Source organism: Petaurus breviceps, unplaced genomic scaffold, assembly GCF_028583685.1.
Source record: "Petaurus breviceps papuanus isolate PSGF00001 unplaced genomic scaffold, PetGlider_PUasm1.0 91133, whole genome shotgun sequence".
Classification (NCBI taxonomy): Eukaryota; Metazoa; Chordata; class Mammalia; order Diprotodontia; family Petauridae; genus Petaurus; species Petaurus breviceps.
Window position 1 is genome coordinate 65,213,236 of NW_027187419.1, and position 22,002 is coordinate 65,235,237.

The window sequence follows — 22,002 nt, forward strand, 5'->3', positions numbered from 1 at the left end:
TTTATTCTTCAGCAGTTACATGGCGGGGAGAGAGAGAGAGAGAGAGAGAGAGAGCGCCCTCTCACACAAGAAAATATATAGCGAATCCGAGCCAATCACATCGCAGTTTTACATTTATAGCCTCATATGGTGATCACCTCATGGCCTTATATGGAGATCACCCCATCAAGCTTATACATATTCATTTAAGCAACCATGGCACTGCCCATAAACCCCTCCCCCTCCCCCATCACTGTAGGAAGAACTAGGATCAAGTAGTGGAATTCACAGGGAGGTAGATTTCAGCTCAATAAAGGAAAAACCTCTTGATCCTTATAGCTATTTAAAAATTAAATGAACTGTTGTAATGCCAAGCAAAGGCAACTTCCAAGGTTCAGAATACCAGCACAGTAACTCTCCATTTTATTCAGTGACAAATTAAGGCAAAACATTCACAGAACAGAGAAAATTAAAATACGGCATTCACCAAAAGTGATTCAATACTTTCCAAGGACAACTCCACCCCGGGGAAGTATATTTAGTCAATCACAAAGTCTTCTCAAAAGGAGATTAAGATTAGTTTCCAATCTATAAACAAAGTATATTCATTTGGTCAGTCACAGAGCACAAAAAAGTTTCCAACCCCTGGATCACAACTGAATTACAATTGTCATCAGTTAACACCGAGCACCTTCTCAAAAGAGCACAAAGGCCATCTACCCCTGAGCTACAGCAAGGTTAAGATATCATCCCAGCATTCAATACCCAAGGGGAGGTCTTTTCTTCATCTTGACCCGAGGCAGGTTCTCAGCAGTCTCTGTTCCTGGGGAGACGGAGCTTAACAAAGTCACAAGATACATTGCCAGTGTCCTCATCAATTCACTGTCTCCCTGCAGAACATTCTCAGGACCCCAGAAAACATCAGCAAGACCCTCCTCCCGGATTTCTGTGAATATACAGCAAGAAAATCCTTCTTCAGGGCTTCTGGACCAACAAGGTCCCAGGCCTCTGCACAACAGCACCGTCCTTCACCAGCGGGCGAATCTGGCACAACAACAAGACAGACAGACAGACAGACAGAACACCGGCATCACAGCCACGCCTCCTCAGCCCGGCAGCTTGAGCTGGCCCTCAGCAATCCTCCACAATAAATCCGCGGCCCCGCCCCCGCCCCCGCCCCTCCCAGCTCAGTCTCTCTTTCCATGGGATTCGCCAGCTCTGGGTTTTAGCACTCGACTGCCGGGGACCGCCACACCCACCACCATCACAGCTGTCTCGAAAGGCAGCAGGCTCCTCTTCTCTAGAAGGGTCTGAACAGGCCCCGCAGGGGTCGGGGTGGAAGGCGTCCCTGCGTGGTTTCAGATGCCAAAGAATCCCCAAGGTTCTGCCTTTCTCAAGGTTGCTCCTCTTTTTCTTTCTTGGAGGTAATCGGGTTAAGTGACTTGCCCAGGGTCACACAGCTAGTAAGTGTCTGAGGTCAGATTTGAACTCAGGTTCTCCTGACTCCTGGGGAGATCCTACTTTAAAATGCAAATATTCCTGAGAGAGGGCACACATTAAATTAATTCAGAATATACCATCGACAACTTGTCTTACCTGTTTTAGTTTGACAGAAGGGACAGAGTAGTGTCTCAGAAGAGAGGAGCTCCTTAAAAGGAGGAAAAGATTCAGAAAGGGTCTCGAGAGGCTCTGAAACCATACTTTGCTCACTTCATAATTTTACAGAGGGGTGGTCCTGATCCATAAAGCCTTTCAACTGAGATTACTCTGAAAATACTATTTATGAACCTAACTGAATCCTTTTTCCATAGCTTTTTCCTTAATGCTTTCCTCTACCTATTTGTTTTGTTTTCAGTGTAGTGGGACTTTAGGGTACACATTTACTTCACAGAAATTTATTTAATGGTCAATGTAAGGTTGGCTTAAGTGCACTCAAACCTTTTGGGCATTTCTCAGTTTAAATTTCAGCCCTGAGCTAAAACTACAGAATTATGATGGTTAGCATTTTTTCTGATGTTTTCCAACATGGAATTATTGAGGTTACAAATATATTTGTGAAAACAGAATTTCATTTGGTGCTATAATGGTATTCTCCTTAGAGAGAGTGTGGTAGTTAGTATGTTCTATTTTGTGTGTGCATTAAGAACAGCTGCTTGCACACTAAAAAAGTTTTCATTTTAAAGGAGTAAGAGCCAACTAACCAATTAACAAGCATTTTTTTTTTTAAGCAATTGGGGTTAAGTAACTTGCTCAAGGTTACAGGGCCAGTTATTTCTGGGTGTGGTGCTAAGTATCTGAGCCCAGATTTGATCCCAGATCCTCCCGACTCTGGGGCAAGTGCTCCCACTCACTGTGCTACCTGGCCACCCCCACAACAGGCATTTATTAAGCACAAACTCTGTGCAAGGCACTATAATAAGTGCTGGGCATATGAAGACAAAAGAGAAAGTTCTTGTTCTTAAGAAGCTTGTTTTCTAGTCATTCCCCAATTTGATAAATGGTCAAAGGATAGGAACAGGCAGTTTTCAGATGAAGAAATTAAAGATATCCGTAAGCATATGAAAAAATGCTCTAAATCACTATTAATTAGAGAAATTCAAATTAAAACAACTCTGAGGTACCATATCACACTTGTGAGATTGGCTAACATGACAAAACAGGAAAATGATAAATGCTGGAGAAGATGTGGGAAAATTGGAACACTAATCAATTATTGGTGGAGTTGTGAACTGATCTAACCATTCTGGAGAGCAATTTGGAACTATTCCTAAAGAGCTATAAAAATGTGCATACCCTTTGCCCCAGTAATACCACTTCTAGGGCTGTGTCCCAAAGAGATCATACAAGTGGGAGGAGGACCTATATGTACAAAAATATTTTTAACAGCTCTTTTTGTGGTGACAAAGAATTGGAAATCAAGGGAATACCCATCAGTTGGGAAATGGCTAAACAAGTTGTGGTATATGTATGTAATGGAATACTATTGTGTTATAAGAAATGAGGAGCAGATGAACTTCATAATAACCTGGAGAAACATATATAAACTGATGCTGAGTGAGGAGAACAGAACCAGGAGAACTTTGTACACGACTACAGACACATCGTATCTGTAGTGACTGACTTTGATAGACTGGGCTCCTCTCAGCAATACAAGGCTATATGACAACTGCAAAAGACTCATGATGGAAAAGGCTATCCACTCCAGAGAAAGAATTACGAAGTCTGGATGCAGATTGAAGCAAACTACTTGCTCTCTCTCCTTTTTGTTTTGTTTTGTTCCTTCTGTCTTGTTCATTCCATTGGTTATAATCCTCCTTTACAATCTGACTAATGTTTAATGTGAAGGTATTTGTAGAACCTATATTAGATTGCATGCTGCCAAGGAGGGGAGCAGGAAAGATAGGGAGGGGTAGAAAATTTGGAACTATAAAGCTTGTGGAACTGAATGTTGTAAACTAAGAGTAAATAAATAAATAATTTTTTTTTAAAGCTTGTATTCTAACAAGGAGATAATGTACATGAGATAATAATAGCTAGCATTTATTTAGCACCTTAAAGTTTCTAAAATGGCTTATAAACATCATCTTATCTTACAACAACCCTGGGGGGTAGATGTTATTGTTATCCCCATTTTATAGATGAGAAAACTGAGGCAGGCAGAGATTAAGTGACTTGCCCAATTGTCAGAGGCCAAATTCGACCTCAAGTAGTCTTGACTGTAAGTCCAGCGTTCTTATCCATTGCAATATCCAGCTACCCAATTAGGATATAACTGGATGTTGGTAGAAAAATCTACATCTATTGGCAGACAGGAATTATGCAGTGTTCCTCCCCTTGGAATACACAGTCCTTCCTAATCCTAAGGGAAAGGGAGGAGGAGGAGCCATTGGAGGTGGTCTTTAGCATTCTGGGACCCAGTTTAGGAAGCCAGGACCACTATTGTCAGCTCAAGCAAAAGCAAAAACACTCCAGGGAGCTTATGCAGAGGGAACCTGAACATGAGGGGAGAATGGTTTGGATAAGAGGCAAGCTGGCACTACCACCACAAGCAAACCACAGGCAAATTAGCAAGGGAGCAAATGCTGATATGTTAAGACTAGGACTGTAGTCAAGCTCTGCTGAAGTCACATGGAACAGATACTATACAGAGGAGCTGCCACTATTCATGCTGCTGAGAACAGAACTGATGAACCTGCACTTTCCTGTCCTTTGTTTCTCTCCTACTTCCATTCTTTCCCACTAGAGCAGGGGTTCTTTTTAAACAAATGTATTTATTTATTTTTACATGCATTTATAATCTCTTCCTTCCACTACTGTGCATCCCCCACTAAACAAAAGGAAAGGAAGAAAAAGAAAATCCTCATCCTAAGCAAGTATAGTCCAGCAAAACAAATGTCCCCATGCCCCAAGAAGTATGTTCCTCTCCCTGTATTATATATTTATCACCTCTTTGTAAGGAAGTGTTTTGTCTTAAGTCTTTTGGACTCATGTTGCATTGACCAGAATTCTAAAGTCTTTCCAAGTGGTTTTTCTCAACAATGTTTTTTCATTGTATAAATTGTTCTTTTTGTTCTCCTCACTTTGCTCTGCATCAGTTCATAGAGGTCTTCTCAATGTCTTCTGAAACTGTCTCTTTTGTCATTTCTTGATGGCATAATAGTATTCTACTATGTTCACATACTATAATTTATTTAAACATTCCCCAATGGATGAGCACTTTAGTTTCCAATTTTCGACTACTTTGAAAAGAGCTACAATAAATGTTTTTGTACATATAATGCTCTTTTCCTCTTTTAAAAATCTTTTTCCTGTATATATATATATACACATATACATATACATATATATAATATATATGTATACACACACATACATTTATATCTATATCTATATGCCAAGTAATGACATTGCTGCTATTGCCTTCTCTCCCTCATGCTTCTGCCCCATTCCCTCAAAGGGAATACACATTTAATAACCTCTGGGGCACTGTCTTTTTTTTTTTTTGCTTTTTGGAGGGCAATTGGGGTTAAGTAACCTGCCCAAGGTTACACAGCTAGTTTTTTTGTGTGTGTGGGTGTGGGTGTTAAGTGTCTGAGGCCAGAACTGAACTCAGGACTTCCTGACTCTGGGGCCAGCGCTTTACTCACTGCACCACCTAGCCGCCCCATGGGGCACAGTCTTAAACTGATTTTCAGAATGGCTGGACCAATGTACAGTTCCACCAACAGAGCATTGTGGTTGTTGTTCAATTGTGTCCAACTCTTCATGACCTTGTGGACCATATTATTTGCGGGGTTTTCTTGACAAAGATACTGCAGTGGTTTGCCATTTCCTTCTCCAGGGGATTAAGGCAAACAGAAGTTAAATAACTTGCCTATAGATCACCCAAGTAGTAAATATTTGAGGCCTTATTTGAACTCAGATCTTCTTGATTACAGGGCCAGTGCTCTATTCACTGAACCATCCAGCTGCTCCCTGACAGCATTAGTGGGTCTGTTTTCCCACTGACCTTACAACATTCATCATTTTCCCATTTTGTTATCTTTGTCCATCTGATTGATGGATGTGAGGTGTGGAATCTTAGAGCTACTTTAATTTATATTTCTCTAATTATTAGTGATTTGGTGCATTTTTTCCATATGATTATTGACAATTCATATTTCTTCCTTTGAAGAGTACCTGTTCATATTCATTGACTATTTAGCTACTGGGGAATGGCTCTTCATTTTATAAATTTGTTATCAGTTCCTTATATATCTTAGATATGAGACCTTTGCTAGAGAAATTTCCAGTTCCCTGTTTCCCCCCCAGTTCCCTGTTTCCCTTCTAATTTTAACTACATCAGATTTGTTTTGTTCATAATCTTTCTAATTTTGTATAATCAAAATTTCCATTTTATGTTGTGTGATCCTCTCCATTGTTTGTCTAATCATGAACTCTTCCCCTCTTCATAGATCTAAAGGATGATTTCTTCTTTGTTCTTCTACTTTGTTTATGATCAGTCTTTTATAACTAGGTCATGTATCTTTTTGGAGCTTATCTTGATATATGATATGAAATATACTGAATCTGTCCTGTACAACCTCCAGCTCATGGGCTGCTTATGGCCCATGTGCATGCCAAAGAATTTTGGGCAGAGATTGGGGAAACAACCATTGCTAAGGCCCAGAGATGAAAGATGGAGTATCTTGCACAAGGAAGAACAAATTGGCCAATACGGCTAGATGGAAGAGTATGTAGAGGGGAATAATGTGTAAGATGATTAAGAAGGACCCAGGTTATGAAGAGTTTTGAATAATAAAAAGTTTTGTTTTTTTTTATCTTAGAAGTAATTAGGAACCACTGAGGCTTATTGAATACTGCAGGAGCAGGGTGTGTGACATGGTCAGAGCTGTGCTTTAGGAAATCATTCTGGCAACTTAGAAAGTTTGGAGAAGCTAACTACTGGTGTGACTCTGGGCAACTCCTTCATCCTCCCTAATTCTGTTTCCTCATCTCTAAAATGAGGGGGTTTGACCAAATGGCCTCTGAGGCCTGTTCCAGCTTTGGATCTCTGAACCTCTGATCCTTCTATAGTGAGGACAGACTTGAGGGAAGAAGACTGATTAAAAGGCTATTATTGCCTTCAGTCCAGGGGAAAGGTTATGAGTGCCTAAACTGTGATTGTATCAGATAGTCTCTACATAAGTGGAGATACATTCAAGAGATATTGTGGGAAAAGAAATGACAAAATCTGACAGTAGACATAAATAGATATGTGGGATGAGCGAGAATGAGGAGTCCAAGATGATGAGTTGTGAATGTAGGTGACTAGTAGAACGGTGGTGCCCTAGACAGATTACGTGTGAGTTTGGATGAAAAGATAATGAGTTCTATTTCGGATCTATTGAGTTTGAGATTCCTCTGGGAATTTGGTTTGAAATGTTCAATAGGTAGCTGGCTATGACCTCCTAAACATAATCTATTTTGTTACATTTTAAATAATGTTGGCCATGAATATAATTATATTTTAGGTATGTTGGTAAGTTCTATATTGAAGATGTCATGTCTAATGTATAAAAATCTATAAATATCAGTTCTGATCAAGGTTACATACACATAACTGTATGTTCTCTTTTTTATCTAAAGTTAAAAACATTGGTTTGTAATAGTAACACATTTCTAGGGCATCTAGGTGGTGCAGTGGACAGAGCACCTGGTCTAGAGTTAGGAAGACTCATCTCGAGTTCAAATCTGGCCTCACACAATTACTAGCTGTGTGACCCTGGGTAAGTCATTTCACCCTGTTTGCCTCAGTTTCCTCATCTGTAAAATGCGCTGGAGAAGGAGACAGAAAATCACCACTGCAGGATCTTTGCCAAGAAATCCCCAAATGGGGTCACAAAGAGTCAAACATGACTAAAAAAATGACTGAACAACAACCCCCCCCCCACATTTCTACAGTGTTTTAATGTTGATAAAGTGCTTTATCAGAGTCACCCTGTGTGGAAGAATTAGAGAAAGTTAAAAAAAAAACCCAACTATTTTTAGTTTATGTCTAAATATATTCCATGTATAAGAAATTATTACATATTGAAAAATATATTTGACTTACATCAAACTTCATATTCTCTTGGTTTATTGCAACCTCTTCAGATTATCAGTTCTGGTCAAAATAGACAAGACCGTTTTTCCTGTGGACAACCAAAAAAGAAGAAAGAAAAAAGAGCCTTTATAATGTTAATAATAATAATAAGAAGAATGATAATAGTTAGTATTTATATAACACGTGCTGCATGCCAGGAACTGTATGAAGCACCTTACAAATAGTCATTTAACAAATGATCAGACTCTGTTAAGAGCTGAAAATGATTCAATCCTGTATGTGGTTAGCTGGCTTAATAATAATGCTTAAGAAAAAAATTAATTTTTTGAAATAAAAACGGATGAGAGAGAAGAGATTTGGAATCGAACACAATGAAATACATTGGAATCTTGAACATTATTGATTTATTTGCCATTCAGAAGGCTTGTAAGGTATCCTGCCTACTCTGACTGAGGGCTAAATTAGCCTTTCAAAAACTTCTACACTTTCTAAAGTGCAAATTCTCCTCAGTTAAAAGGAACTACACGATCTGAGAGAGGGAGCTTTTGGCTACAAAGACCTCATTCAAAGCTTAGTGGCACCACCTGAAAAAGGCCTGAAATTCTATAGTAGTGCAAACAGGCCTCCCCCCACCCTGCAGCACACACAACCGGGAACCTTTCCAGATTGCCTTGAAATTAAACTGGGGAAAGATCTGATGATCTGGGGAGAGTTCTTCCACCAGGCTGCTTTCCCGAGTTTATATTCCAGAGCTCTACAACCAGGAAGTCAGTATACTATCTGGAATATGGACAGAACATGGCACACTCACTAAGACAAGTCCCAAGAACTTTACTGTTATGCAAATCCAATCCTATGTACAAGAGCTGGATCATCCAGCAACAAGCTTAGATTCCCTATTTTGTTGTTCAGTCATTTTTCAGCTGTGACAGGAAAGAGAAAAGAGTTTAGAGAAAGAGAGGCTAAAACTTCTGAGGTGATCAGTCTTGTGATAGGACTCGAGTGATGATTGTACTTCCAGTCTGGGTGGGACCCAATCTCAAAAGCAAAATAACCCCTCCCCCCGCAAACAAACAATACAAAACAACTGCACTGTCCCCACTAGCCCAGAACTTTTGGTGACTCGGACTGTGATATGATGTTCATTGCTCTACCCAGTGTATTCATGAGCAAAACACCTGAGAGAGAAGACTGCAAGACTATTTTTTTTTAACTCTGACAACCACCCGTTCAATTTTATCACAGATTTGTTGCCATCCTAGGGGCATGACACCATCCTAGTGATTGTAGACATTCCTCCCAAGATAGCTTACTTCCTTCCAGCACTAGATCATTTACCTCTCCTGAAACTGTCACCTATTTCTAGTAACACAGCTTCCTTTCCCACATTATATCTTGTCAGGATTCTCAGTCTGTTTCCTGTTTTTGGTTAGCACTGCTCAATGCTCACCAGGCTAAAGCCCACCTTTTAGTCACAAAATCTTCTCCATTCTATTTCAACTATGAGCTCCAGTTTGATTTTTTTCTTTGATTAACGGGGCCATCCCCTGAGTTAACTACTTAAAGAGGCCTGTTCAGTGAATGGGCATTATCTCCCTCAAAGGGAGAACCTAAAAAGACATTATCCTGAAAGGGCCAGGGTCTCCCATTGCATCCTGGGCCATCTCCAGCCATCCTGGTGAATATCTGGCCACTGGACCCAGATGGCTCTGGAGGAGAAAGTGAGGCTGGTGATCTTGAACAGCCCTCCCTCCCTCAAATCAAAGTCAACTGCAAGTCATGTCATCATCTCCCTGATGTCATAGTCTTTTTCAGAATGAAGGACAAACACCATCCACAATTTCAACTATGGATTCTCCCTACTTTCTCCCCTGCCCCTTCATTTCCTATATTACCATACTGAAAATAAATATCTATGGAGAAGAAAGCTTAAAGGTTCATAGTCTTACCTGATTTGGGGAGCAGCACACCTTTACAAGATGCCAAAGCTGCCAATAAGTGAAAGGGATTATTGCTATGGCATTTCTGGAAATCTCTCCAGAAAGGGAACTAGATCTTGTTTGTTATGTAGGACCTCTATAAAGGTCTAGCCAAGAAACTTGGTTGGCTGGGTCATAGACCCATTTGTAATCATGTGAGTGGTCAGCCCCCTGGTTGCCATTTTGAATTACCTATTTTGCATTTGATAAATTTTGTGCAGTAGCAGATAGAACATAGGATTAGGAATCAGGAAGACCTAGATTCAAATCCTACTTCAGAATACTTTAATAGGGGAAAGAAAAGACTATCTATGTAACTTCCAAAGTTAGATACTATAGAGCACAGCTATCATAAAGGAAGAATAGTAGCTGAGATATCCAGAAATTCACAGGATACAAAATTCATGAATAGAAAGTAGTACAACCTAGGGACAAAGCTGAGTCAACAGAGTTGACTAATGAAAGGGAAAATTTCACCTTATGGATATTAATGAGTCTCTGTGAGCTGAAACTCATTACGGGACAGGTATATCTGTTCTGGACAGGTATATATGCCTATACCTTTTTCAGAAGAAAAGGGTGGGATAGCATTGTTTTTTAAGAAGGCATGGTCATGTGATTAAATTCAGGAATCAGGGGTGGGGATAAGTGGGAGAAAGCATGGTGGAGAGTATTTGGGTAGGTCAAAGGAGGAAGAAACAGAAGTGATTTTTGTCATTGGAATATACTTTAAGTGTCCTGAAGAGAAAGAGGAATTAGATGAGGATTTGAGAGGTCACAGAAGAATGATATAGTAGTGATAGGAGACTTCAATTATCCAGATATCTGCTACAGTTCTCTCTTTATGCCAAAAAACAGTACAGCTAACAACTTTTTGACTTGCTTTAGTGATAATTCCATCCTTCAAAAGGTGGAGGAACCAACAAGTAGAAATTCTATTCTGGATCTGATTTTAACAAAGAGGAACCGATTTCTGGGTTGTAAATGTTGATGACTTTGGAGGAAATTGACTTCCATCCCATAATTTGTAGCAGAGGAAATCTGTGCAAAGTCTGATGGGTACATTAGAATTTGGGAAAGTAGATTTCAAAAGGTTCAGAGGAAAGATAGATAGGATCCCATGGAGTCATATGCTTCAGGAAGTAAGCCTAGAAGAGATAGGAAATGCTCCCACTGAATGAAATCTTGAAGACACAAAGGGAAACAATTTCATTGAGGAAGAAGAAAAATGGGATTTGTCTGAATAGACTAATGTGAATGCATGGGGAAGTCAACAATCAATTTAGATGTTAAAAAGAAAGCTATAGAAGACAGAACAAAGCTAGATAACAAAGCTAGACAAATATAAAAGTGTCACATAGCCATAGAAAAAATTGTGTCAGGAATACTCAATCTGAGGCTGATGAAGAAAGCCAAGAACTACAAAACTTAAAAAAAAATTTTTTTTTTTGCTATATTGGGAGAAAAAACAGAATCAAAGAAGGGATAGGAGTTTTTCTTGGGGTAGAAAGGATGATGATAGCTAACATTTATATAGTGCTTACTATGTGCTAAGTGCTTTACAATATTAGCTCACTTGATCCTCACAACAACCATGGGAGGTAAATGCTGTTATTGTGCCTACTTGACAGATGAAGAAACTGAGGCAAACTGGTTAAGTGACCTTCCCAGAGTCAAGCAGCTAGTATCTGATGCTGGTTTTGAACTCAGGTCTTTCTGATTCTAGGCCTGTCATTCCATCTGTTGTACCACTTAGCTGTTCTCTTATAGCAGGGAAGACAGACCTGCTCAGTTTGTATTTTGTTTCTATTTCCTTAGTGAAGAAGGATGACTTTTACATTAGAAAATATAAGAAAATTCTTCTTACACAAAAGAAAAATGACTAATGTTATTCACAGGATAATTAAGAAGATAGTATGTGAGGACCTTGATGAATTCAGGTCTTCCAGCCTAAAGAACTGTGTTCTACCTCTGCAGGTCCTGAAAAAACTAGCAGATGTGATTACCTAGACATTGTCAATGATATTGGAAAAATTAGGAGAAATGGGAAGCTCTCCCAAGATTGGAGAAGGGGTGAATGTTCCCATTTTCAAAAAAAGAGAAGAGAACAGAGTCTGCAAATTAGAGGCCAGTGATCTTGACTTTGATTCCTGGGAACATATGAAAATGGCTTGTTAAAGAGTTGGTTGATAGGTCAGCATGGCTTCATCAGGAACAGGTTATGCTAAACTAACTTCATTTCCTTTTTTGACAGAATTCCTAAACTAATAGATGAGAGGAAATGTGGGGTTAAGTTTACCTAGATTTTAGCAAAGTTTTGATAAAACATCTCATTCTGTTCTTATGGAGAAGAGAGAGATTTTTGTTGTTGTTGAGTTATTTTTCAGTGATGTCCAAGTCTTTGTGACCCTATTTGGGATTTTATTGGCTGGGATACTGGATGATTTGCCATATTCTTCTCCAGCTCATTTTATAGATGAGGAAACTGAAGTAAAGAGAGTTAAGTGAGTTGCCCAGGGTCACACAGCTATTGAGTGTCGGAGGCCAGATTTGAACTCAGAAAGATGAGTCTTCCTGATTCTAAGCCCTAGGGCTTTATCCACCTAGCTGCCCTAAGAGAGATATTGATTAGATGATAATACAATCAAATGGATTCAAAGTTGATTGGGTGGCTGGACTTAAAATATCAGTGTCAGTGTGGCAAGAGGTCTTCAGTGGAGTACATCTGGGATCAGTGCTGGCTCTGAGTCATTTAGGAATTTTATAAATGACTTGGATGAAGGCATAGAGGGTATGCATATCAAGTGTGAACATGATACAAAGCTGGGAGAGACAGCTAATATACTGGATGACAGTCAGGATATAAAATGATATATTGTTAGGCTACTTGTTGGATATGTTATAGTCGAGACTCCTTTTGTGTGTGAGTTGAACTAGATAGCCACTGAAGTCCCTTCCCATTCCAAAAGTCTGTGATCCTGTGATTCAGACACTCACTAGCTGTGTGAAGCAGAGCAAATCACTTCACCTTTTTGAGTCTATTTCTTCATCTATAAAATGGACATAACAGTGGCTCTCACTTCTCTCTTAAATCCTCAGATGGATTTGTGATCACAACCTACCCATGCCTAATTCTTGTCCATGCTCCTTTTGAAGTTCTATCCTATCCATCACCCAACATGATGGAAGTTTTCCCTACTTTCTCCATCACAAGAGTGCCAATGGCGTGCTCTGGCTGTCTGCCTGTCATCCCTTGCTATTGCCCCATGTCTACTAATACAAGCTGCTTTCAAGAATTCATTTCCTTTATGACATCCATTAGTCCCGTTCTTTGGAATTCTTCATTGTTTATATATTACTGCCTTCTTACACCCACCGTGTGCTTCTCCACTGCCTTCTGTGTGATAGTTATCTAGTTCTTTGGAGGCAATGATATTCCATGTCTTTTGGCCAGAGGAACATAAGTAAAATGTTACTATTAAAATTAAGAGATAATATACCTTGCTTCCTTGGGTAGTTTAGGGTCAATAAAAGAACTTTGTAATTTTCCAAAAGTAATCCAGCCTACTTTCCTTCTCTATTTCAATTCTGAGTCCAGTTCACAATCCATAGGTGCTGTCTGTACAACATATAAATGATTCTGGAAAAATTCTAAAGGGTATTCATTAAAGTGCATGTTGAAATCTGGGCAACAGACAGTCTTCATCCATTTGCTTTTTTCTGTGTAGATGGATAGGCCAAGTTCATTTGAGTGATCTCAGATCTCTTCCTTAAGTCTTCTGCAATATTCAAGGGAATCAGCAGAATACTTTCTACAAAAAAAAGCATCTGAAGTCCTTCAATATCCACAGGGAATCTCTCCTAGACTTGGTCTCTGCTTTGGATCTCCTCCAACACCGTGGAGAATACCTCTGGCAAGTATACTGTTCTATGCCTCACTTGATGTTTATTGGGGGGGAGGAGGGGTCATTAAACAGGGTTATTTCTATCAATACATCTTCTATTTTTTTTGTTTGTTTTGCTTTTTGGAGGGCAATTGGGGTTAAGTGACTTGCCCAAGGTCACTCAGCTAGTATTTGTGTTAAGTGTCTGAGGCCGGATTATCATTACATCTTCTAAGGAATCCTGCATGGTGATGATGTATGAAGTAAAGCTATCTTGCTATAAAATTGCCTGTAAGGCAGACTTTTGTTCTACCAAATCAAATGCTAATGTTCCTAACTAGCAAATAATAAGCACAATGGAATCCTACGTTCTCTATGTCTTTCAGTTAATTGCGATATGGAAAAGATATAGTCCATTGTTGAATATCACTTATGAAAGTCTACTTGACCCTGAGTAATATCCTCAGTGACGATATCCTTGATTCATATGTAGATGACTCTCATAAGGATTTTGTATGGATGGGTAATTAGTAAGAAGTTATTGATATTCTCAGTCATTTTTTTTTTATATTAACAGGGACAGCACCCTAGCTAAGCTGTCATCGCTAAAGAATACCCATTCATAGAGGATAGGACATAAATAATAGAATATCAAAGGAGACCAAGAAAGGACAGTAAGAGAGGTAGGAAAAAAAACCTGACTAAACTACATCAAGAAAATCCAGGGAAGGGAAGGAGGTGGGGGTAACAGTGTCAAAAAACTGTGGAGAGGTAAGGAAGGACAAGAACTGAGAAATGGTTATTGGATTTAGCAATAAGGAGATAATTAGTGACCTTAAAGACAGAAATTTCTCTTGTGAGTGGCAGGGAAGGGAGCCTGACTGGAAGTGGATAAAAAGTGAGGGGGAAATGAGTAAGTGTTGGCAACAACTGTAGAAAGCTTTTTTTTCTAGGAGCTTGGCTATGAAAGGTAAGAGAGACATAGAACAGTAGCTTAAGGGGATGGAAATTGAATTAAATATTACCTATTTTTAGAAGGCTCCTACTATTCCTAACTCCACATTCCCACTGTCATTTCACAAGAGGAAAAAATATGATGGAATTTTCTTTACATTGAAACAGAAAAAGTACAATAATATCTTTTTTTTTTTAAATTTTTAAGGCCAAGAGGTTAACAGTGACTACATGCCGGGGAACAAACTGATGATGGCAGTAATTTAGGAGGTGATAAATGCTCTGAATACAGATGGTCACTTTTAAAATCATGTAGTATAGCAGAACAAATAGATCATATGAATTCAGTTCTCATTTCCGTGCTGATAATCTCCAGCTCTAACTTACTTATCCAGCTCTAACCTCTCTTGTGATCTCTAGTCTTGCATCTCTAGCTACTTACTGGACATCGTGAACTGTCTGGTGGACATCTTAAATATCACATGTCCAAAATGGAACTTTCATCCCTTTCTCCATCTCCTAAACCTTCCCTTCTTTCTAACTTCCCTATTACTCTTAAGGGTACCACCATCTTCCCTGTCATATAGCCTTACAATCTGGATGCCATCCCTGACTCCTCACTCTTTCTCACAACCCATCTGTTGTCAAGTCCTGTTGGTTCTGCCTTTGTAACATCTCTCAAATATGCTCCCTCTGACGCTGATAGCAGCTTAGGATAAAACCTTATTAACTCATGCCTGGATTGCTGCGATAGATGTCTTTTTGGTTTCCCTGCCTTAAGTTTCTCCACCCTCTAGTCTCTCCTCCACCCAGCTGTCAAACTGATCTTCCTAAACCTCATTTATGGCTGTGTCACTCCCTTTTCAATAAACTACAGGGGGGAGGGGGCTCCTGATAACCTCCAGGATCCAATATAAGATCCTTTACCTATCATCCAAAGCCCTTTATAACCTGGCTCCCTCCTATTTTTCCAATCTTCTTAAACTTTATTCTTCCCCTTCCTTGTCCTAGCCAACATACTCTGAGATCCAGGTACACTGACCTTATTCTTCTTGCACTTAATACTCCAGATCCACTCTGCACATTTTCACTGGCTGTCTCCCATGCCTAGAATATTCTCTCCCTCCACATCTCTGTCTCATGGCCTCCCTGACTTCCCATAAGTCTCAGCTAATTCCTGATCCCTGTTAATGCCTTTCCTCTGTTGAATATCTTCAATTTTTACATTCATAGTTGAATATATGTAGTACATAGTTGCTTCCATGTTATCTTCCCCACGAGTTCTTTTAGATCAAGGACTGTCTCTGCTTTTCTTTGTATTCCTAGTATTTAATACAGTTTCTGGTACATAGTAGGCTCTTTAATTGCTTGTTGATTGACCCACTGACAAAGAAGAGGACACAAACACCTTGCAGTACAGAAGAGAAAGCGTCATGTAGTTGTATTAGAGACAAAAATAGTTTCTAACTCAGATTTAGCCCTAGAAGCACATATTGCCACCCTGGCAATGCACAATCCCTATTCATGATCTTTCTGTGATGTGAGTGCCTTGGCTACTCATTTTCTCAGTGCATATGCCCTCTCCCTAGCCATGAATATTCTCTTGTCCACTGGTCATATGGAAATTGTGATATGGGGGATTTCCCAGGTTATTTATTTTGCCATGTCACTGTAATGTAATGCCAAGCAAAGGCAACTTCCCAAGGTTCAGAATACCAGCATAGGTGCTCTCCATTTTATTCAGTGACAAATTAAGAACAGATAGAATCAAAATTTAACATCATTCAAAATACAGCATTTACTAAGTGTGATTCAATAATCTCCAAGTACTACCCCCAAGTGTGATTTTAATCAATCCACCCCTGGATGTTACATTCACTTAATCAATCACAAAGTCCCTCTTCTAAATACTACTCCACCCCTAGGCTGTACATTCATTTAGTCCATCACAAAGCCCCTGTTCTCAAATGGAGATTAGTTTCCAATCATAAGTAAAGTACATTCATTTGGTCAATCACAGAGCATAAAAAAGTCAAAAGTTCCCTACCCTTGGATCACAACTGAATCTACCCCAGAGTTACAACAAGCTTAAGCACAGCATTTAATACCCAAAAGGAGGTCTTTTCTTCATCTTGACCAGAGGCAAGTTCTCAGCAATCTTTGTTCCTGGGAGACAAAGCTTAGCAAGGCCACAAGATACATTGCCAGTGTCTTCATTAATTCATTCTCTGTCTGCAGAACAGTCCTAGGACCCCTGAAAACATTAGCAAAACCCTCTTCCAGGATTGCTGTAAACATACAACAAGAAAATCCTTCTTCAGGGCTTCTGAACCAACAGCAAGGTTCCAAGACTTCTGCAACAACAGCACTGTCCTTCACCAGTGGACAGAATTCACTCTCTGTCTGTAGAACAGTCTCAGTAGCTCTGAACCAACAGCAAGGTTCTCAAACCACTGCAACAACAGGACTGTCCTTCACCAGTGGACAGATCTGGCAAAACAACATCAAAACAGACAGACAAAGACCAGCATAACAGCCATGTCTCCTCAGTCCTTGGCATCTCTGGGTGGCAGCTCTCAAAAGTCCTGGGCAATTCAAAGTGGCCCTCAGCAATCCTCTCAGTCTCTCTCCACCTTCAAGATGCTGCTTCCAAAAAGTTCTTCTGCCTCTCTCTTTTCTTGTGTCTCTCTAAATTTATGTCATCAGCTCCTCCCAGTTCAGCACTCTCTTTTCACATCAACAAGTCCATCCCACAAGTGGGATTAACAAGCTCCGGGTTTTAACACAATCAAACCAAAAACCAAGCCAATACAGGGGGATCTTTAAATTCAATTATTATTACAGTCACTTAACTAACATTTCTTTTATTGTGAATTAATTAAATTCAACAATTCAATAAACATTTATTTAATGCCTACTCTGTACAAAGCCATGTCATAGACACCAGGGAGATGAAGGCAAAAAAACAAAAATAGCAATAGTTCATGCCTATATGTGTCCTCTGGTTGGTTGGTTAGAATAAATGTGTAAGGTATGTGAGGTGTAGCTTTTGAATAATGACTAACCCAAAATATGCCTTGATCTTAAGGTAGATTTTAGGGGTCCCATGTGTGAGGTGGATATAGACTAAGTAATGAATAACAAAAACAAGGCTAATATTAATGAGTCTATAGTAAATAATGCAAAACAGTATAATTGTTAAATTATGTGGTGCAATTAACAAATATTTGTTAAGCACCTATTATTAAGTATCAGGTACTATGCTAGGTACTGGGTACACAAGTGTAAGAATGAAACAATCCCTACTGAGAATGAATTTACACTTGAATGAGGAGATGTATGTGCATGTGCATACACTCTAATATAAAATTAATAAGTACATGTAGAAATAGTTAAGTCCAAGGTAGTTCAGAAAGGAAGGGACTAGCAGTTGGGAGGAACCAGGAGAGGTTTCATGCAGAAGATGCTGCCTGAGCTACATCTTAAGGTAAGAGAGGTACTCTATGAGGCAGAAAGTACAAGCGAATGTATTTTAGGCATCAGTGATTGCCAAAGTAAAGATACTGAGATGGGAGATAGAGTGTTGTATGTGTGAGGAGTAGAGAGAAGGCCTGTTTGGCTGGATCAAAGAGTTTGGGAGGGAAAGCAAAGTCCAATGAGGCTGGAAAGAAAGGTTGAGACCAGGTTACAGAGGACTTTTAAAAGCAAAATAGTGAGGTTAATATTTTATCCTAAAGGCTAAAGGAAACCTTTGGCATTTGGTTGAGTATGTGGTCAGATGTGTGCTGAAGGAAAATTACTGTTGTAGCAGTGTGTAGGATGAACAGTGTGGTAAGAGATTTAAGGCAGGAGGTCATCTAGGAGGCTGTTGGCTGGGAGTGGTGGTTTTGTTGTGTTGTTTAGTCCTTTCAGTTGTGTCTGATTCTTTGTGACTCCATTTTTGTTTTTGTTTTCTTTTTTTAATAGTATTTTATTTTTTCCCCAATCACATGTAAAGACAATTTTTAGCATTCATTTAAAAAAAAATTTGAGTTCCAAAATTTTCTCCCTCTCTCCCCTCTTCCTGAAACAGTAAGCAATTTGATATAGGTTATATATATGCAATCATGTAAAACATATTTCCATATTAGTCATAGTTGTGAAAGAAAAAACAAGACCAAAAAGGAAAAGTCACGAAAAAATAAAGAAAGTGAAAATAGTATGTTTCAATCTGCATTCATACTCCATCAGTTCTTTCTCTAGATGTAAATAGTATTTTCCATTATGAGTCCTTTGGAATTGTCTTAGATCATTATATTACTGAGAAGAGCTAAGTCATTCATAGTTGATCATCACACAATGTTGCTGTTACTGTGTATAATGTTCTACTGGTTCTGCTCATTTCACTTTGCATCAGTTCATGTAAATCTTTCTAGGTTTTTCTGAAATCTGTCTGCTCATCATTTCTTATTGTGCAATAGTATGCCATTATATTCATACACCACAACTTGTTCAGCTATTCCCCAATGGATGGGTATCCCCTTAGTTTCCATTTTTTTGCCACCACAAAAGGAGCTGTTATAAATATTTTTTGTACATGTAGATCTTTTCTCCTTTTTAATGATCTCTTTGGGATACAGACCTAGTAGTGGTATTGTTGGGTCAAAGGATATGCATTGTTTGGTTGTTCTTTTGGCATGTTATTTTTGGGATTTTCTTGGCAAAAATTTTGGAGTGGTTTGCCATCTCCTCCACCTCGTTTTATGGATGAGGAAACTAAGGCAAACAAGGTTAAATGAGTTGCTCAGGGTCACACAGCTAGAAGTGTCTGAGGATGGACTGAATTCAGGTCTTCCTGGCTTCAGGGCCCACCTATATGTTAGGAAATGGTGGTACATATTTATAATTTGTGCTACTAGGAGAATCTGGGTATGGTAGAGTTTTGGAGTTCTGAGCTTCAGTAAGGCTAAAGCTGGATTGGGTGTCTGCGCTAAGACTAGCACTAATATGATGAGCCCCTAGAGAATAAAAGGCCACCAAGACACCTGAAAAAGGTCATCATTCTCCCTACTGGAAGAACTGTCCCAAGCCAAAAAAATCAAGCATGTTAAAGCTTCTATAATGATCAGCTCTAGGATTGTGAATGGCTGTTGCATTTCCAGTCCTGGTGGGACAGGGAAACCCAATCTTCTAAACAAATAAACAAATAACAGAGGGGGAATTTAGGGGAAAGGTGATGAGGGCCTGAACTAAGGTGGTATCTATGTGAGTACTGAGAAGCTGAGTAAAAGAGTTGTGAAGGTAGAGACAACAAGATTGGGCACCCAATTGGATGTGTACAGTGGGAGAGAGTGAGGGGTTGAGGATATGAACTTGGGAGACTGGGAAAATGGTGGTGCCTTCGACAAAAATGGAAGATTTTGGAAGAGGGAGGACAGATAATGAGCTCACATTTAGTAGTGTTAAGTTTAAGAGGTCTTTGAGAAAATGCTTTTGAAATGTCTAGCAGGCAGTTGGTAATGAAGGACTAAAGCTCAGGGAAGAGACTAGGACTGGATATGTAGATCTGGGGGTCACTGGTGTAGAGATGATGATTAAACTTATGGGAGCTGATAAGGTTATCAAGAGAGGGAGGGAGGAAGAGAAGAAGAGAGGAACATCCACAGCTAGGGTAGGTGAAAAAGATGATGAGCCAGCAGAAGATCATGGAGAAAGCAATAAGACAGGTAGATGGCAAGAAGAGAGAGCAATGTCATGAAAATCAGAATGGGGAGACTGTACAAGTGGAAAGGGTTGTCAACTGTGTCAATTGCAGTAGACAGGTCGAGAACGATCACGATTAAGAAAAGCTCATCAGATTTCTAATTAAGAGATCACTGGTAATTGGCGAGGGCAATTTAAAGTGAGTAATGAATCTGGAAGTCAGATTACCAAGGGTTGAAGACTCTAAATGCTGTGGGAATTTTGTAAAAGAGGAAGAAGAGAGAGATGAGTGAAAAGCATAGCATAGTAGTCAGGTAAGTCTTCTTGGAATATAGCATATATTCACTACTTTCCTACAGACAGAAACCTTTCACATTTTCCAAACCTTCTTCCCCCCCCCCCTTACAATGCAGACTGCACACAAATTTATCAGTCTCCCCTACCTCATGGGTTTGATGTGAGTATAAGATTAGGTAATGTATGTAAAAGTACAGGAGATACTATTATAAAGAAAGAACATCTCCTACCTAGGCCAATTATAGCAATTCTCTTACGTTATGAGCACAAAAATAGAAATTATCCCTAATGTGATACAATTATTAGAAATTATCACACAGTACAAGAATATTATTTCCAGTTCTGAATTACAGTAGATATTTCATGGGGCTGATCTTCAATGACATCCCATTACAGAAGCTAAACTAACAATGTGTAGAGCTGACAGTAGATAAACCTTTAGAAAGGCAAATTCTTTAATATTTCGGCACATGGAAAGACCCAGAAACAGTCAAAAAGCATGATCACAGCATAAAGAGAATCAAAGGTGCTTGTTTTTACACTTAAAAATACATTACCATCTTCAAATACATTTAAGTGAATACTTGCACATGGCAGTATTACGAGGGAAGAAAACAAGCATTTATTAAGGGGCTGCTGTGTGCCACACACCATGCTAACTTTACAAATATCATCTCATCTGAAGCTCACAACAACTTTGGGAAGTTGGTGCTATTATCCTTAAGGCTTAAATGAATTGCCCAGGGTCAGACAGCTAGCAAATATCTAATGCCAGATTTGAACTCAGGTTTTCCTGATTTCAGGTGCTCCACCTACCTACATCTGAAAAAGCATAAACAAGCAGAGAAAGGCTAAAAGTTGTTCAAGAAGCAGTTATAAAAATACATTATCCCATCTCAAATTTGATAAAAAATAATTGTGAAAGTTCAAAAGTAAGAATTTAGAAGGGCATAAGCTACCCTATATACCTGCTACATAGTAATGGATTTGAGACACATGGGCTTTCAGATCTGTAAGGGATTTCAGTGGCCATCTGGTCTAACATACACCTTAAAAGTAATTTCTAATAAAACATAGCTGACAAATGGCCATCCGACTTGTCCTTGAAGAGCTATGATGGGGGAATTTACCACCTTCAGAGGCACCTTCAGTCCATTCAATTTCTGGATAGCTCCTTAGCAAAAACTTTTTTGCTTCTTTGCAATGCCCACTCATTGTTTCTTCTTCCATCTAGGGCAAAGCAGAAGAAACCCTTTTAAAAGGCAGACCTTCAAATATCTGGAACAGCCATTATAACTTTTTTCTACTCCTAACTCTCATCTCTGGGCTGAACATGGTGCTTGTCATATAGTAAGTGACCAATAAATGCTTGCTGCATGATTGGTTGACATAGATTTATAATAAGGGGTTGGAGTAGCCTTTATTATGCTTCATATGGACTCAGAAAAGGAACTAGTATCAATTATAATCTTGACAAGAAAATTATAAAAATGTACATGATTGAAAGAAAGAGATAAGTAGGAAAACTTTCATACTTGAAGGTACTACAGACAATTGATATCAATAATCAATGCATTTCCAATGAATGATATAGTATCCACATTCTTACAAATTAATCAGTTTACAAGGAATAAAAGATATT

General features: G+C 39.1%; 1 protein-coding gene across 1 annotated transcript in view; it reads right to left on the reverse strand.

The window, feature by feature from the left end:
• Positions 1 to 373: 373 nt before the first annotated feature.
• Positions 374 to 22,002, reverse strand: part of LOC138155136 (protein ALEX-like) — a 53,948-nt gene continuing 32,319 nt past the window's right edge. The window contains exons 2-3 of the mRNA XM_069080182.1: positions 7,574 to 7,652; positions 374 to 1,023 (exon numbers count right to left, since the gene is read on the reverse strand). The gene's annotated coding sequence lies outside the window, so the exon portion shown is untranslated. The remainder of the gene's footprint in view (positions 1,024 to 7,573; positions 7,653 to 22,002) is intronic.